The 17,135-nt window shown below is 38.4% G+C and overlaps 1 long non-coding RNA gene across 1 annotated transcript in view; it reads left to right on the top strand.

The window, feature by feature from the left end:
• Positions 1-262: 262 nt before the first annotated feature.
• LOC117998853 overlaps positions 263-17,135 on the top strand; it is a 36,879-nt gene continuing 20,006 nt past the window's right edge. Inside the window, exons 1-2 of the long non-coding RNA XR_004676100.1 lie at positions 263-331; positions 875-1,058. This is a non-coding gene — a long non-coding RNA (uncharacterized LOC117998853). The remainder of the gene's footprint in view (positions 332-874; positions 1,059-17,135) is intronic.

Raw genomic sequence — 17,135 nt, 5'->3', positions numbered from 1 at the left:
GTATTATTTACATAGTCTTACTTAAAAATAGGGGCTCACTGCTAATCTTCCTTATTTGAACTGTGTGTTTTTCCAGCTAATTTGTGCCATAATTTTTAGACACGTACTTGCTTACTTGTTTACTGATTTCACAGTTTCTCCTAGATCTCGAAAAGTTGAAAAGGTATCCATAACACATTGGTTGTTTTATCGCATTGCTTAGCATTCCATCCATTCAGGCAAATGGTGTTCCTAGGTTTGGAAGTATAAATCCCAGGGAAAGTGAGCTGAAGAACATTTCATGCATCACTCATCCTATTATGAGCCCTGTGCTGTTCCATCTCTCTACAAGGTAAGAGATTTATTGTGAGCTGGCTTCTGCCAGTAGAAAATGACATATGCTAATGGCTCATGCTTCCAAGTGTATGTTTTTGGAACTCGTAATGGCAAGTCTAGCAATTGTTTTATAAACTAACCAATGATTGGAAAATTTAAGTTACTCATACACGCTCTGTCATGCTGATCTTTCCCCAGGTAGCATTTGGTTGCTCTATCCTGGGACCCACCTTCTGTAGTATTATCTTTTCCTCATGTGAAGTAGGATGGTAAATTGGTCATTTTTATAATGAATTTGAGCAGGGTAGATGATCAAGGAAGATAATTCATGTCTTAAAGGAGAAAATTGCCAAATTACCACTTGACTATGTCTGGGGTGGGGGGAGATATAATTTAACTTTTAATACTTTGTGGGATCAAAAACTGATTATAAGAAAGTTAAAATGTAAAATGCTAGCAAGTTCATGGTAATGTATAGAATTATCTTAATTGTTAGCATTTCTTTCTGCTGTCCAGTAGAAAATTCTTCATTTTTTTTTTCCTTTTCCTGAACTTTCAGACTGGCTGAAACAACAACAAAAAATTGTTTGTAATTTGTATTCTAACTTTGGATCACCTAGTTGATACCCTGACTCTGACTACCCAGAAAGACAAGGTTGCATAGGAAGAACTATTAGAAAACTGCTGCTTTATTAATAAAATCGCAGGGAAAATGTGACATTCTGGATGTCCCATCTGAGGAGGTAAGATTTTATCATGTCCCATAAAATAAGATTACATTTGATTTTATTTAACATTATCCCAGCCCTCAAGAAAGTTTGTATTCGTCAATTTGACACAGAAATCTGTAATATAAAGCTTTATATACACTTTCTAAACTGTGACCAATTTGAGGCATTGAAAGCTAAGCCATTTAATAAGGCATTTTATTTATGTATAAATTACATTATTTTGACTGTTTTTCTATCCTTCTCAGCTTGGAAAATTGTAACTCAGTATATCAGACGACATACTTACATAAAAATAAATTATGAATATTATCATTCTTCTGACGGGGGAAAGGCATACTATTTTCTAACCTTTGGGGGGGTTTAACTTTTGTTGTGTGAATTCTTAAATATGCACAAACCAAAGACAATGGCATACTTGGAAGTATTCTAGAGCTAAAAATGGGAAATAAAGATTTCGTGGTAAGTGCCAGCCTTGTGTTTACTGTGGTAATACTTTAACATCTGCCTGAGAAGGAAAAAAAGTACAAAAGACCATGGAGAGTGATGGAGGAACTGGACATATGGAAAGTTCCAGGTGCCTGTGGATACAGAAATATCTATTCCTCTTTATTTGGTACCTATCCTGTAATCCATCAAAGTGGCCAGGTGCTCACTTTGTAGTTCAAAAATATTAGTGTTTTCAACATCACTGCCCGTTCTGTTTATACCAAAATCCCCTTCGCTATGTAAAATATATCTTGTCCATGTCTGAGCAACATGACTCTAGACATTCTCTCTTTGGGTTAAGCACATGGGATGACTTTTCCTAAAATGTTGCAAAGATGAATTTCCACTAGCTAATTTGTAGTTTGTAAAATATCATGAATTTTTCAGGGGAAAAGTGGCAATTAATGGAAGCATAATTATCTTCAATGTGAAAATAGTCTGGGCTGCTAACTTTGGCCAGCACAGTGTCTTTGACTCATTATCATTTTCTTTGCTTGCTTTGTTGTCATTCTTCATGTTCTTTCTGGATCCATCTCTCTTTTGTTCCCCTTCGACTCGTCCACTGTATTCCAGTTGGCAGTTAAAGAACAGAAACAGAGCAATAAGACTGTATGGCTACATTTTTCCAGTGCCACCAACTGGGAGTTAAGCTGACTAACATTTTGAAAGCCCAGCCCATTTCATTCACAGCAGGCAAGGCAGGTAAAAGCATTTCCGTAGTAAAGTACACACTTTGTTTCTTTAGGTTCTTCTGTTCTAAATTCTCTTGTTTGCCAGTTGCGGGGAGAGACGAAAGGGAGGTTGGGGAACAAATGCCTGGAGTATTTAATCAAATGCCCAGCAACTCCTAATTATAGGATGCAGAAAGTTCACTTTCGAGGATTAACGGTGGTGGATTTTGTCAACCCAAATGGGTGTCCCCCCTCAACCCAGCATGTTATTGGGCTACTTCCTACTACTGCCTAAATATGATGCAGTGGGAGAATTTCAAATAGCTTTAATAGTACCTCCCGGGTTAGCAAAAACTACATGTGCAGGGTGAAAATTCCCGTAAAACCGAGGTATATGTGAAGTTCCTCGAAGGGTACATGTTGCATGTCATTGTTTGCTTCTAGAAGAACAAGAACTTGAGAACTGATTTCACTTTGTTCTGTTAATTTGATTACTATTTCCTAAGTGGTAAGTATACAGCTCCTTATTTTTATGAAGCTCACTTAATCAAGCAAATATCCTAAAGCACGTCACTGTAGTGATCCTTGACCTTTTGACCTGTCGCTCTGCCATGCTGGATGCCTTTTTCTCAGATGAGAACTTAGGGAACTGACAGAGTGAGGAGAGGCATCCGCCTTCTGTCTGGGGAGCAGGAGACTGTGGAGTGGTCTCATTGGAGGGATTTCCTTGTGAGTGGTGAAATTGGGATGAATAATACCAGTTTGCATTCATACTGAATATATACTTAAGGAAGCTTGAGAGCACTATACAAGAGTTGTCTAGGAGGGATGAACGTAATATACATGTAAAGTAGGAAGACAAAAAGTTCTGAGATGTGTTAGATTATTGTGATAATATCATAGCTCATTTTATGAATAAATCGGCGTTCTCCCCAGCTGGTGCCCACGCGCATATATTGAGCTAAATCTTACAGAGCCTCTTTCACTGTAGTTAGAGCCTCTTTCACACCATCTTACCATGGAGTAGAACTCTTGTTTGTTTTATGTTCTATGACTGTCCTATGGATATTTCTTATCAGAAGTTAATAGAAGGTGCAGTGGAAAAGTTAAGTAACTTTGTCTTTGAAATTTTAGCAAAAAAAAAAGACCCCAAAAACAAACAAACAAAAAAGAATGATGAAAGGCCATGGATACCCACACCACGACTGTACCTCGAATCTTTTCAAGAGTATGAGGTCCCTTCTAGTTTAGCAGTTAGACAAATTCTTTAGCCAATTAGGCTTCAACTTGACAAAGATTTCCTATTTATAAATGTCTCTGGAGTCCATGAGGAATCTCAGCTACTCATTTGTTTTGTAAAGAAGTGTTCAGGACCAGTAAGTTCCAACTCTTTCAAAGTGACTGTGTACTTCCTTTACTAAAGTGACGGTGCCATGGATATGGCCATATCCTTCCAGGCACTCGACGCAGCTGACCTCCACTGCACTTTGGTGTACCAAATGGCCTTCTGGATGTCCAGTAGCATGAGGTCCCACTTCTGTTTACTTGGTGCTTTCTGGTTTCAAAACTCTTTCCCAGGATAGTCATGGTTGGGGGAAAAGGGTGGGGGATGATTTTTTTATGTGTGTTTCTTTTCTAATTTGTGAAATGAAAAATGCTGGAGAATAAAATGCCCTTCTTTTGTTTATTGTTCAAATAATTGCATGAGATGTGAATCATAGAATAATGGTTGTGGTGAGGAGTGAGGGAAGGAGACAGTTACCCTTCACTACTATGGTTCTCAGGGGCCCACTACACTATCTTAATAAGCTAAAAGGAATGGTGTACCATTTCTCTCTAACATGACAAGAAGATAGCAGTTCCTTTAAGTGGATTCATTTTTAAATATGAAAGGCAGTGGTCCATGGTCCGGGTTAAATACATGCACACGCATATTTGCATGCATATACTTCTTGTACACATTTTTCAGCCAAGTGATAAAAATGGTGGAGGGGAAACCACAAGGACTCCCTAAGAGTCTGGGGGTGTAGGTGTTACTCTAAACAGGTACCAAAGCAAGTCCATTTTTAATTTGAAGAAATTCGCTCACATTTTACATTCCATTTCATTATATATCATGATTGTTTCATTAAAGAAAAAGTTGTAATTTGTTTACTGTTGGGTACATCTGATATTTGAGATGAGTGAGCCATGTTTGCCCTTTCATGATTCTTTCAAAGAACATTTATTGAGCTTCTGCTATGTGCCAGGTACTTTCTCTCCCCCTCCCCCAACACTGTCACATATCCCAGACACTCTTAATCAAGTCTGAAAAGCACAGAACAGAGATACACAGGGGTGTGAAACAGATGAATTGGCAATAGCTATGTGAATTGTAAATTACCGTAACTCCTTGATACTAGGCACACTTTTCCACCCAGATATTTTAGATGATCATTGTCAGAATTTAGCAGAATGCCCCATCAAATCTGTAAATTTTTGTTGAACTTAAAGGAATTCCTTCATGAGTGAGAAGGTTACCTTTCTACTTCCTGTTTTTCAGAGACACAGAAAATTCTTCATTTCCTGTTTCCCCACCTAAAGCATGACCACCCCCATGTTCACTCTTAATCTCCTTGTTTCCCATCTTTTCTGAAGATAAACTGCTGTATTTTTTTCCTTGCTTGTCTAATTTTTGTGTACTTGGTATGTGTTAAACCAGGAGATTAAAAACTCAGTGGATGGGGACTCTGACTTCTCTGCTGTAGGGTCTGCAGTATTGACTGATGCATGTGTGTGTCTGCGTCATACCATGAAAACGTTGAAGCTTAAGTTTAGTGCATAAACGTGGCAGTTAAACTGGAATTGGATTGACTGGTTTGAATTCCTGCTGTACTGCTTACTAGCTGTATAAACAGTTTCTAATCCTGTTTCTTCAGCTATAAAATGAGGAAAGTAATCAGACCCACCCCCACTGGGTTGCTGTAAAGATTGCATGGAATAACGAGTATAAAGCACAGTGCTTGGCATATGGTAGGAGGTCAATAAACATTAGCAGTGGTCTTTAGTATTCTTCTTACTTATTGCATGTCTGTGCAGATACACACATACCCAATATACACAATTTTTCTGTATGCTGCATTAGTCAAAGAATGATGGCTAATCTTAGACAACATCGTGAAAAGGCAATATCTGCCTTCAGTGTTGCCAGGTTTTATGGAGAAGGTGCATTCTGTCCTTATTCCCTTTGAATGCCCAGTACCCTGCCTCACTTCTTGCCTTTCCTGGTAAAACCTCTTTCGAGCAAGGACCTGAAATTTATCCACACAGAGGTCTAGATGACGGAGAACATTTGGGGTGTTGCCCTTGTAAAGGTCACTAACCTCTTATCAAAGATCAAATACTGAGCTGATGAGATTGCAGGCGGCCAGCTGCAGCTGGAGAAATTTATTTGACAGTGTGATCTCTCCCTTGCCTTCTGGAGCTCTCCCCAGAGTGGGAATGGTTAACTAGGCCAAGGGGTGAGGTTAGTTCTGCTGCCGAAGGTGCCTGCTGGAGCTCTCCTGGGGGTTGTCTGACATCCTCAAAGGCTGTCTCTCTAAGCCTGGGGCCACTTAAAAATGTCGGTCAGCTTTTCCTTTTTTTTCTTTCAATTGTGACTCTGGGTTTTGAATCTAGTTATGCCTCAGACCACAAGCTTAAGTCCTTTGAGCATTTTTTCCTAATACTCTTCTTTCTTTTTGGCTGTACGTCCATTTTTCTCTGTGTACACCCCATCCATATATACATTCTCGGTTGCCCATTGTATTGCTTTCACAAAGGCCTGTATTCATGATGTAAAGTTGTTTGCACATCAAACTATTACGCTGAGACATTCTCCTAAAATATTCTTTATATATATATAACACTCTACTTCACCTAGCCTCTCCATGCTCTTATTGAAGAGTTTGAAGGGCTGGGTTCAGGTTTAGAGTATGTCTTCACCAGCAAGATGTGCTTGGACAAACATTTAATTTCTCAGCCTCAGTTTGTCAGTGAAGTGGGAATAAAAGGGTCTGCCATAGGGTTGGAGGAATCAAATCAAAGTGTTCTCTAAAGTCAAACGCAGCGTAGAAGCTTTTTGGTCTTCTTTTTTACCCATTATAACTACCTCCTCAAGCAATTTTTTGAATAGAGGGCATGCAGAGACACATTATGTTTAGTAATTTGTAAAATAAGAGATCAAATGACCTCTCTTTGACATTTTCCCTCATTACCTGAAATCGCTTCTTCTGTGCCTTGTCTCACTGTCTGTTGCCTTCTGTCAGCAAATCAGAGATGGCCCAGAGAAGAGTGTTCTCAATGAAAATATAAGAGAAATGTCCACTGGTAAACAAGGGGTCCACACTGATGGGCTAGATCCACAAACAGCTTCTCAAAGGATACAGATCATTCTGTAGAGTATCTGTATGTGGCATGGTCAGGTTGCCATGCCCCCAGGTCATTCAGAGGTTTGGGCTGTGGCCATGTGAGGCAATAACAATTTCAGAATCTTCTGTATAAGTGAGAAATAAATAAAAGCTAGTATTTATTGAGTAGCTACTATGTGCAAGATACTTTCAATAATAATAACTGCTAACGTTGGATTTTTGCTAGACACCAAATAGGCACTGAGTTGCAGACCTTATCAATTATCTAATCCTTACAACAATTTTGCAGCAATGGTATATGTCCATTTCGTAGTTGAGGAAACAGCTCTCTAACACCAAACCATTGTTTTCTGGATTTCTGCAAGGATCCTGAAATGCGATAGGTGCATTTTGCACATGATCCAGGCCAGCCTAACTCTGCACACTATGCCACACTGCTGTCCTGAGTGCTCTCATTCTCAAAAAAGACCTTTTTTCTCCCCTCTTAAATTACAATCTGTTGTGGGTTGATACTTCCATAAAATATAATAAAAACGAATTACTGGAAAAATAAAATTTAAAAAAACATACAAAACACAAACTCATTTATTATTAGATTCAACAAACATGAAATTACCCAGGTTGAAACTAAAAAAAAAAAAACCACATCCCCTGTTTTTTTGTGTGTGTTTTTTATCTCACCAAAGTTCAATAGTATGTCTTAAAAATATGCCCTCATAGATTGAATTAGTTTTGTATGGGATATGTCTGTTATTGGAAGGCCTATCATCTCACAACCTACAGAACCAAGAAATGTAGGCCACTATAAATTAGTTTATTTGATAATGGAGATACCACTGTGTTACAGGTATATCACTCTCTCTCCAGGGGACAGGCTCATTGTTGGGTTGATTAATAATATTCTCTCCCGCTGCATCTGAGTGGGTTAAAGAAATGAAAAGAAGCATGATAACACAAAGCCAGCAAAAGCAAGCCAGTTAGTTCCCCCAGTAGCTAGTGCTCTTCTGGGCAGAGCAAGTTAGCTGAGTGGCTTCCCCTTTTCAGCATTCCTGAAAGCAAATTTTAAAATAGAATGTCCATGAAAAACAGCAAATACATGGTTCCCAAGGGAGAACAGGATCTATAGCAGGTGCCTATCTCCATATCCATCTGTAGAAGTGTCTGCAGGAAATAGAGGAGAGAAAAAGGCTTAATAAACGGAAAATGTCAGAGTCGCTATTTTTGATTTCTATTTAGCAACATCATGTCTCAGATTTCAAGACAAAACTGTTTTTGCCAGATTCCTGGCCCAGCGCTCCAAGCACATCACTACTGTTTGGAATGCTGCATCTACATGGCACAAGTGTGGGTTATGGTTAATCTTAATTGGGCTTCAACTTCAAGGAAGAGATGCTACCTTAGAGGACCTGTTTGCAGCAATCATCGTGTTACCAGTGTTAATAGTTTGTCAATATGGAACTTTCTTTGCATTCAGTGAAGGTAAAAACGATGGCAGAAAATACAGAGGATTCTTGTTTGCCCTTATAATGGAGCCCTTATAATGCTGACCATTACACTGGCGACCTAGTCCCCTGAAATTCAAATGGAGCTCCATTCTTCTTCTTAAGCAATGCCCTGCCTTGGCATCTAATCCATTATTCAAACTTAATATTATCATTTAAACGTTGATCATTCATTGATGGAGTACCCACTAAGTGCCAGGTCCTGAGATTGCTAGATCTTGGGGAAACAATTGTGGCAACTTGGTTCTACCTTCAAAGAATTTCCAGCCTGGTTGGAGAGGCACAGGATACAGAAATAGATTTAGAACATTGCAGCACTTGCCATAATAAACAAAGGGACTGATTGGCCTATCGATGTAGAGGAAGTGATGAACTCAAGTTATGGAATCAGAAAACTGCTTCACAACGTAAGTGATGTACAATATAGAGCTGGAAAAATAAATAAGAGTTTAAAATTTAGTAATGGTGGGGCACCTGGCTGGCTGTCGGTAGAGCATGCGACTCTTGATTTCAAGGTTGTGAGTTCAAGCCCCACACTGGGCATGGAGCCTACTTAAAAAAAAAAAAAAAATTAGTAATGGAAAATACAATTTGTACAGTGTGGTTTTCCTTGAACTCTTTTCATCCATTACCTGTTTTCTGGGGACTCTTACTTGATCTCCCAATGGAACTACTATCTTTATGGAATATTTCATATATTTCTCTGCTTCTCCACATCACATTTCTTGTGTTTGGACAATAGCTAAAAGTTAGAGTGGTTAAAAGCAAAATTTTAGGGCGCCTGGGTGGCTCAGTCGGTTAAGCATCTGCCTTCGGCTCAGGTCATGATCCCAGGGTCCTGGGATCAAGTTCTGCATTGGGCTCTCTGCTCAGCGGGGAGCCTGCTTCTCCCTCTGCCTCTTCCATTCGTGCTCATTCTCTCTCTCTCTCTCTCTCCCAAAAATAAATAAATAAAATCTTTAAAAAAAAAAAAAAGCAAAATTTTATTCATGCTCGCAACATCTCCCTACTGTCTTTGCCATACTGACTACCAGCAGCTGCCTTCTGGTCTCACAAACTCAGCATTTCTGATGATGTTTTATTTCCTTTTTTCCCTATGATAAAATTCATCAGTAGTTAATGAGCTCCTATCTATTAAATAAGACTTTAGCCTTGCCTCAAGGATCTATGAGACTACAAGATCTATCCTTGCCTCAAGGATCTAAGATAGCTTTTAATTTTTTAAAAAAAATAAGCTATGCCTACTCAATTTTAGCTATGGGAGCCCCTGACAAAATGGGGGCTTTTGTTTTAGAAAATGAAAGTAAGTAATCTGTAGGGAGATTAGAAGATGTTTTAAAATACCTCTTTTTTCCTCCTCCTCTTCCTCCTCCTCCTCCCCCTCTTTTTAGAATTCTAGGGAAAAAGAATGGTACTTATAAAAAAAAAAAAAAAACACTTGAAAGATTAAAGATTGTAACCATGCAATGCTAACTGGCAAACTAGACATGGCCAACAAAGAGAAAAGATAACACTGAACAGCAGGAAAAAATTGCCCACGTGAGCAGGATAGGCTGCCTGGCCATGTTTAGTTGCAAACTAGATACTGGGTGGGGCCACACAGAATTTAAGGGTCATTGGCAAGGAGTGGCCCCACTATAGTCAATGTCAGCTAAAGGATGAAGGTAGCATATCCCTATATACTACAAAAAAGTGGCAAGAGTCAATCCCAGTATCTTATTTTTGTACAAACATACATTCTATCCCCATCCAGAATCCTGCAGCTCTGATATGAATAAAGACATCTGAACATCCGAAGAAGTTGATAGTAAGCGCTCAGTAAATACCAGTCGCTATTCATTTAAGATAGACTGACACAATTAAAACACTATTTTTAAAGCCAAAACCAAAACCTTGACACCATGCCTTCACATGTACCAACCAGCATGGTTCTTCTAAGGATTGGAGACACTGCAGAAAATGGGAAACACTTATTCCCAATCCTATAGCACTTATGGCTCATACAGGGACACAGATAATCATCTAGTGTTAAGCATGTGACAACAGGGTAATTAGAGGGCACAATGGGTGTAACTAACAAGGAGAGATGTAGCCAGGTCGTGGGGTATGTTTGGGGAAGTTTCCTCAGAGAGTGAGGTTTCAGGTGGGAACTGAGAATCCATTGAAGCTAGCCAGCAGTGAAGAGAGGCTGAGATTGGGCAGAGGTTGGAATCCAAGGATAGGATGGAGTGGGAAAAAATGTTGAGCAAATGTTGGAGAGAGAGGGTTGGATGTCATAATAACATAGACCTGTTGGCTAAAACCCTAGATACAAGAATTGAGTTATAGCCCTGGGAGCTCACAGGAGTGGGAAGACCAATTACCAGGGGACAAAAAACCTGAGACCCGGTGCCAACTCAGACACTTGCCATGGGTCAGCTTACATGTATCTCTTGATCTGTTACAGTTTCCTTGCTTTCATCTGTAAAATGGTGGAAAGGATATATACCTTGCCTCGCTCATTGGGTGACCTGTGGATTGTATTAGGGAAGTTCTTTGGGAGCAATAAACCATATATGAAGATAGGTTTTGTTTATTATTAGTTTACATGGCTAGGGAAACCCTTGGGGGAAAATATCTCAAAATATAAATCCATTTTGGAAGATCTAGATCCAAGACTAGAAACTCAAATGAGCCAGGCAAGGACACAGTAAAATGAAGGGACCTCAAGCAGAGCAATGATAGAGAACAGTGGGGACTCTGGCAAACTGGAGAAGGCACACCGTATCGGAAAATCAAAATACTGTGTTGTTATATAAGAATACCGATCTAGCCATGCCAGGTCTTCTAATTTTAACTTCTAAATTTTTAAAGACCTTCTAATTTTAAATCTGGAAATTCAAATGTTTATGTGAACCTAGTTGGTGACTAGTTCAAATACTCAACAATCCCACTTTGTGGGTCAACGTGAAACAGTGTCCCCCTCCACACACACCCCAAAGAGCTGTGAATTCTGACCCAGGGACTATGATGTCGGGTTCATATGAATAACGGAGAGTGAATACATCGCTAATCATTTGAAATTAATATCAATGTCATGTAAGTGAGCCACATTCTCTGGTGCACAAAGACAGGATGCTAGGGTAGAATACTGCATGATGTACATGGCAGTCTTCATGGTCCTTATCACTGGACTGCTAAGACGTTTGCTTACTCTTCCATCTTTTTTTCCCCTTCTATAAAACCCACTGCAGCCCGCAGAGCCCTACTTGCTGACTTCTGTACTGAATATGCCACTCCCTTGCTCAAGAACTTCAAGTGGTGGCTCCCGTCACATGCATCCAGTGCAAATAGAAACTTCACCTACCTTCTCTTGCTTTGTCTTCCCTTTGTCTTCACTCATCCCACCTAATTCCTTCCTTCTGTTCTACTCCTCATTCTCTACATCTTACTAAAAGCCAGCTCTGTGCTCTTTTCCGTGCACGTTGAGCCTTCTGAACCCACTTTGTTGGCTGTCCACTCCCAGCATTCTTTAAAACCACAAATACACAATTGCAGAGTTTACAGGTTTTTTTCACGGACTTACAGAAATTTTCTTAATCTGAGCAAGAAATGTGGGTCTTGTTAATCATTTATTATTATGGCTCTGTCTTATTAAACTATATTAAATCTCAAGCCAACTGAAAGATGTAAATACCTGATTAAGAATGCAAAGACACACACTTTAATGACTAGGTTTAATCCCAACTTTAATGACTGCATTTCCTAAAATACACTTCTTATTTTATCTCAGCATTTTCATCATAACATTAAAATATCATCCTAAAAGTGTTATTAGCACAATAACCTGCGTATGTAATGGGTGTGATATCATAAAACCTCAGCTTTTATCTTTGGCTTTTGTATTACCAATAAAGGAGGACTCTGAGTATTGCATTCCTTTTTAGAAACATGAAAAGTTCTTAGAGAAAATTACAAGCATTAAAAGGGGGTCACATATTTGTTTCCATATTTATTTTCACCATATCTTGGGTATCCTAATACATAGGGTTTCAGACTTCAATTTGTTTTATATCCAGGATATGAGGATAAGGAAAATGAGTGATTTCTTTTTAGTTCTTGTTCTACTGAGTTCTACTCTTTGGAAATGGAATTAATGATTCTTAGACTTGTTCTCTATGATTGGAGAAGGAAGTGTTAAAGGAAGTAATATAAAAAGGATTACCTTCCTGGAAACCTTGGTCACCCCCATTTGAGAGCCTCTCATTTTAATCTTCATGTTATGTTCACTTTTATTTCACTTTGCTGTTGATGGCCTATGAAAGTATTTTAATTGGAAAATACTAGGTCTAATTTCTGTCTGGGATTCATACTTTGAAACAGGTGAAATTTAGTTGTCAGATGCGTGCAAATTATTCAGAGGTTTCTGAGGCAAAAATCAATGGGATGGTTTCCCTTTAGGTACTCAATTAGAAAAATATTAATACTTAACTCCTATGATTATGCTACAGGATCACAAGTGTGCATAGCAACTGTTAGGAATGCCTTGGTAACCAGTGAGGAATAAAAATCTCAAATGAATGCTTGCAAAGAATTTGGGTTTTGACAAAAGTTTCAACAGAACTTGACAGCTGCATGGGGCTGTGTTTAGACTTCTCCTACTGTAGAGTAGCAGATGCTCGGTTATGACAACAAAGACGGAAAAGGTTTACAGTGAAAACTCACTGAGAGCAACACTTGTCTTCTGCAGTAATGAATACTTCAGGCTTTTTACTGTGAATTGCAAATGGTTTCTTTCATGAAAACCATAAATATAGGTGGTTACAATGCCCTGCACTACTCTCTTATTCTTCTTCTCCATTAACTAATAAGATGTATGTAGTTGTGGATGCATATTGATAATAGAGCGGACAATACATGGGTGGCTTCTGCTTTACCAAAATCACTTTTATTTTTATTCTTCCAGAGTTTTCAATATAATCCAAAGAAAATTTTTGGAGCTGGATTTAATTTTTGGTATCACTGCCATGACAGAGTGTTTAAAACAAATTCAGGAAAACTTCCACTTGTATCATTCTTATTGCAAAAAAATAAAAAAATCAAAATTTGATTTGTAAATTTTCAAACAGGATGGAGAGAAAATGCTCAGGTATAAATATCTGAAAAGCAGTTTATTTTCTTATACATTGCCAAGAGGATAAATACACAATATATTTAAGACATGAAGGTGTGAGGGGCGCCTGGGTGGCTCAGTTGGTTAAGCGACTGCCTTCGGCTCAGGTCATGATCCTGGAGTCCCTGGATCGAGTCCCGCATCGGGCTCCCAGCTGGGCAGGGAGTCTGCTTCTCCCTCTGACCCTCCTCCCTCTCATGCTCTCTGTCTCTCATTCTCTCTCTCTCAAATAAATAAATAAAATCTTTAAAAAAAAAAAAAAAAGACATGAAGGTGTGAGTCATTTAAAATATTTATTGATTTCTATATATATATGAAGCCATTTTATTATTGAAAAACCATTTATTTTAATAGAAGTAGCCATTAAACTATTTATAGTAAGTGCGTTTAACAATACATTATATTCTTAATATATGTCAGATAGACGGGAAAATATAAACACACATGACCATGTAAGATTTTATATTATAATTCACAGGAATGTATTAGTTAACAGGCTATCTCATTAGCTGTCCAAATTTATCCCATAAATATAGCTTTATAAAATGGCTTGAAAATCGACTTCCTTTATGACCTGTTTAGCTAATTTGTAAAGGTAGCCTTTGTGTCTAACGTGATAGACATGTTGAAATGAAAACAGTGGTGAGTTTCTTTCCCTATCTGAATGCCCATCATTAATTTTCAGTGATTAATGTAAAACATGTATGTATCAAAATTATCAATTTTATATGTACTGACTACTTCCTATTTCCTAGGCACTGTGTCAGGTTCTGGAGATACAGAGACGAGTGAAATAAATTCTCTGTCATTAAGGACTTCACTGTGAAGTCTGAGTGATGGGAGAATGGATAAATTGCCACACAAAAAATTAAAGAAGATTTCGTTAGTAACTCTGTGGGGTAACTGGGAAAGGTTTTACCTAAAAAGATGATATTCAGGCTCATTGCTAAAGGCTGCAGAATGAAGATATGGGGGAAATCATTCTAGGCAGAGAATATAACACCTGCAAAGTTGGCCCACAATTACGGTGGAAAATCAATACAGTGAGGCTTTGGGTAGATGTACATATGAAGGAGGAGAGGTCAACAATGAATTAGAAAGATACGATGAGGCCAGATTGTGATGAGCTTTGAATACAAAGGAAAGGAATCTGAATTTTTAATTTTGTAAAAAATGACCAACCAGGGTATATGATTGCACTCTTGTTTTTTAAATGGGCTTTGAAATGCCCCGTTATTATTTTTTTATTTGATTTGAAATGCCCCATTATTATTTTTTGGAGATGGCTAACTCTATCAGTCATGGAAAAAATATACATACTGGCTATAAGGAGGAACAAGAAGGGAAGGATAAGGAAGATTTTGTAGTTTTCTAGCCCTCCAAATAATGAGGAGCTGATTTTATGCATGGCAATGAGAATGAAGAGGCTAGATTCAATAAACATTTCTGAGTTAGTAAAAAGAGTTGTGATGGTTTCATTTATATGAATGAAACACCTTTTGAGTACCCTGTGAGGCAGGCGAATGTTGGCTGAATAGAAGAGGTAGTATTTATATAGAGCACCTTTCCCTTCAACCTCTAATCCAGGAGAATGAGGGAAAGCATTGAAGAGTGCCGCCAAGGCAAACTTAGCAAACTAGCTCACACTGAAAGGATGAATAGGGTGGGAGAGTCAATCAAAACATATAGGTGAAGCAAGGGAACCTTGGGGAAGAATGACACAGTGGGAGCCAAGGCAAAAAAAAAAAAGACAAAAAGAGTGGATTTTGAGCAGAAGGGAGTCTTATTTTTTCCGAATTTCACTAAGCTGCCAGGCAGTATGAATATTAAGGATCCAGCCTTTGGTTGGAAATAAGTTTATGGTCATCTCAGAAAGACTGAATTAGTGGGAATGTAAGCCTTATTACAATGGATGGAATAATGAACATGACTTGAGAAGGGTAAGAGTGATAGCCAGCAGCCTACGTTTTCTACACATTGGGTGTTGAAGGAAAGGAGGGGAATAGGATGGTAGCTACAAGCAGTGGTAGGATCAAAGGAAAGCTTTTGAAAAAGCAAAATAATTGAGCACATTTGTAGGGAAAGATGTTTATAATGAAAGAGAGAAGCAGAAGCCAAGCTGGTTACCTCATGGAGCAACTCCATGAGGTAGAAGAAGTTAATCCACCTGGAGGAGAGACCTTCGAAAGAACAATGTATACCTCTCTCCTCCAAGAGAGGAGGAAAGAAGCTAAGGATGATTGTCTATTGATAAAATGAAGATATTTACACCTCTTGGGCTCTTTTATTCTTTAGGAAGTAGGAAGCAGGGTAGTCAGCTGAGGGTGGACAAGACAAGAGTAGCAAAGATTTGTAAGAGCTCTCTTGAGGACTAGGTCAGAGAGATGCATTGGTGCAAATGAAGGAGTTTCTGAAGGCATCCCCTTGTAATGGCATCAATCTGCCCAGTGGTAAAAGTTTTTCAGCATCATTGAATAGCTTTGGAGCAGGAACAGGGAAAATCTATTAATTAAATTACTCCAAGTTAGAAATTAATCCAGGGATATGACAGAAGGACGGTGGAGCAAAATATAAAAGTCTGAAAGTGATAATGCAGATAATGTAGGGTGGCAGACACTAAATAATCGAGACATAACATTGCTTTTGTTTTTTACTACAATCTTGGAAGTTTAGGCAGAAAAACTTAATGTATTCTAAGTCAGCTTTAAAAGAAGACAAATATTTAGACAGGAATCAGCTTCTCTTCACTAGATTCATCGTTGTGTAAGGTCGCATAAGTGGAGGAAACCTTGGCTTAATTTTCTTGGGTTTTTATAGTAAAATGAGTTCTTAGAAAGTTCATCCTTTGAATAGAATCTTAACCAGGAGACCATTATTACTTTTTTTTTTTTCCAAGGCCAGTATGTTTCTTTATTATTTTGTGTTTGACTTAAGATGGTTGAATGATTTCATTTTCAGTTATAAGCATTACATTAATTCCCATGCAAAAACCCAAGACTGCATATGCCGGATTTCAATTGACCAAAATCCAACCTGTGAGTCTGGACATTCGAGATCAAATCCAAAATGTTGCTTGACCTTGACCTTTCCAATAGTAGACATCATGGTCATCCTTTGAGATATCAGCAGGGCCCCTGATAGCTATCTTTGTAATTGCTTGAATTCTCACTTACATTCTAGTTAGTAGGAGAGAATAAAGATAGACCTTTGAGAAGGGATAATTATAAATTTATTTGTAAAGACTCTATTGTAGGCATACAGCTGATACTAGAGTTACTCTATTCTGTTGGTGTCTTAATTCAGATCTTTAATTTACTGTCACAGAAATGTGTTGAAGTCTGCCTTCAAGTATAAAAAGCTTCTTTCATTAATATGTTCTCTGGGGTGTGACATAGTGAACTATATATTGAACTTGATGGCCCGGTTCTGCTCTCAACCACTTAAATCCAAAGATGTCACTTTATAACTTAGGGCTTCAGTATGATCAGCATGAAAATAACTGTGCTTTCCTCCAAGGTTCAGACTCAGAGCCTGCCATGTAGGAGAAATCACCTTATAATAAAATCCTCTTAGAGAGACAGTTAAGATGGCTCTATCTTCTCTCGATCCCTCTCCTTTTCTCCTCCCCAAATGAGGTCAAAACATTCTGGAAACATGAAAGTAGAGTCAAACATCTCCTTATCCATCACTCCAGTCTGCAGCACATGTGCTTGATGTAGGTGCCTCTTCTGTATTTCTAATGCAGCTGAGATTCATTCAGTTGTTCATCTAGTCCTCAAATATCTGTTGAGTGCCTACTGTGTGATAGTCACATTTCTGGGTACCGGTGACATCTGTGAACTGAATTCTCTGTAATGCTATTTTTACCCCACCACAGTGAAATTTTATGC

Source organism: Mirounga leonina, unplaced genomic scaffold (assembly GCF_011800145.1).
Source record: "Mirounga leonina isolate KUSES-001 unplaced genomic scaffold, KU_Mleo_1.0 Mir_418, whole genome shotgun sequence".
Taxonomy (NCBI): domain Eukaryota; kingdom Metazoa; phylum Chordata; class Mammalia; order Carnivora; family Phocidae; genus Mirounga; species Mirounga leonina.
This window is presented reverse-complemented; position numbering and strand designations above follow the sequence as displayed.